A 2,249-nucleotide genomic window follows, 5' to 3' on the forward strand; every position below is an offset into this window, starting at 1 on the left:
TGGCCATAGTCAACCCGGTTGACCAAATGGTAAAGAGAAAGGCTAAGTCTGAGATAGTCCCATCACCAAAGGGTCCATATGTTTATTTTGCCAAAGGAAGGGGCGTTGATTGCAAAGCTGCCAAATTTACCTAAGGATGTTAAAGTCAATAAGTTTGACTCTACATCAGGTAGAGCCCATTATCTAACTCTGTTAAGTTCTATTCTGAGATCCTCATTACATGATGTGACTGGGTCACATGTTGATGTTTTAAGAATCAAAGAATAGAGATAAATCTTAAAGGAAGTATATGCTGATTCTGATCGCGAAGGTGGATTTCGATCGCATCAGAATTTTGAGCAGTTGCTTAAGAAGTTATGATATATTGCTAAGGAATAGATAACAACAATTTTCCATGTGGATTGTAAGGATAAGTTTTTCCGCAAAGTTTTAAAATAAAAGAAAATTGTTTAATTTTATTTATTTGAAGTATCCTTACAATGGCATTTGTGGAAAATTGTTGCTTATATGATTCCACTGACAACAATATTGGAAAATGGATTTGATTCTTTCATTTGTGGTAGTGTCTAAATTTACCAAATCAGGAAAGTTCCTCATCACCCAAGTTTCAATTGGACCGAAACTTGGAATCATGCAAGTTGAATAGTATGATGAATGAGAACTTTCAAGCATTGGAAAATCAAGACTAATTACTTGTTCACATGGATGTGTGAGTCAAGTGAAGGACTAAAGGGATCGAGTACACATTCTTGTGCACTGGTCATGTCCACCACAAAGCTCGTTAAGACTATTTGATTTACTAAAGTTTAGTAAATATGGTTATACTTACAACTTTAAGTATAATTCTGAAACATTGGAAAAGTCTCAATGTATGGCAGAACGAATGGGAAGAATCAAATTAGGCAGAAAGATAAAAGTTTCTCAAATCTGAAAAGATGGGAGAGTACTTTAGTATCATGTTTGTGATCATCTTAATGATTTAGAAATCATATCACAATTAGTCCTCTAAAGGTCATCTTAGTGCATTCTTATGACTAAGAAGAGGAGTCATGAATTGTTGAAATGGTTAGATCAGGAAGATGAGTCATACTTCGTTCCAAAACAATTCTTAGAGTCATACTCCAAGATTGTAACTTGAGTGACATATCTTAAAGAAAGGTTTAAAACACTTGTCAAATGTAAGAGTAAAAGTGTCCTACTCTTGTACATTTGAAATTGGTAAGTTGTGATGTTTTGGATAAAACAAAGACCAACTAAGGCCAATTGTGTGAAGTGTTTGTCTTGATAAAGAATCCGCACTATCTCTTGAATATTTGGCAAGATAGTCTTATATATCAAGAGGATAGTGGGAGTCTTAAAGATCCTAAAAAGAATTTCAAGAACTAATCAAGAATAAAACCTGAGGTTCTTCACTAGCACACGACTTGAGGTTTATAACCTATCGTGTTGACATATTCTGTGCCCATTCCAGTTAAAGTTGGCTTTGCATAGGATTTCTGAAAGTTCTCAATTGGTTGCATAACAACTTGGAAGCAATGGCAGGCCCTGTACTGCCAGGTGGCAAGAAGTTAAGATTGCATAAGTTCAGTCCATATGAGTTTGGATTTGTCATTATCCTTGTCTTGTGACTATGGTTTTGACGATTCACATGGATAAGAACACATACACCATAAAATCTAAGGGTCATAAGGTTTCTCTCCGATTCATGAAAATGATGGTGAGGAAACACTTCCACCAAGTAGATTTGAAGCAGATGGCAAAAGGTCTAAACAATTGAGACTATGATTACGCCATCCCTTTTCATAGTTCTGAAATTGTTTAGACACACATGCATGCTATCTAAGGAAAGGTGTATGATTTTGATAAAGTTTTATCAAAGCATCTCGTATCAGAAATCTGAACTTTGGTAAGAAAGTCAATAAAGTATTGATTTCTAGAAGTCCAGCTGATTTCTGAGTACATGTCAAAGCTAGTGGGAGCATAAGTGTTATGCTAATAATCATCATGTTAGTGGGAGCATGATAATTATTGTTAGTGTTGCAAGTTAGCAATGTTAATTATAGAAAACAAAAGTTTCAATTCGTGAGGCTGCAGGGATTGAAAAAGTTGTTTTGCTATAATTAAGGGAGAGGATATACTTCATTTCAGTTCTAAAGGCTTAGATTGAGACCTTAATCATCTTTAGTCAAGAATATATATATGAATTTCATGTTGGATTGGTTCAACTTAAGGAAATTCTATATATTGCG

The sequence above is a fragment of the Lactuca virosa genome, chromosome 4 (assembly GCF_052849685.1).
Source record: "Lactuca virosa cultivar CGN04683 chromosome 4, Lactuca_virosa_CGN04683_v6, whole genome shotgun sequence".
Lineage (NCBI taxonomy): Eukaryota > Viridiplantae > Streptophyta > Magnoliopsida > Asterales > Asteraceae > Lactuca > Lactuca virosa.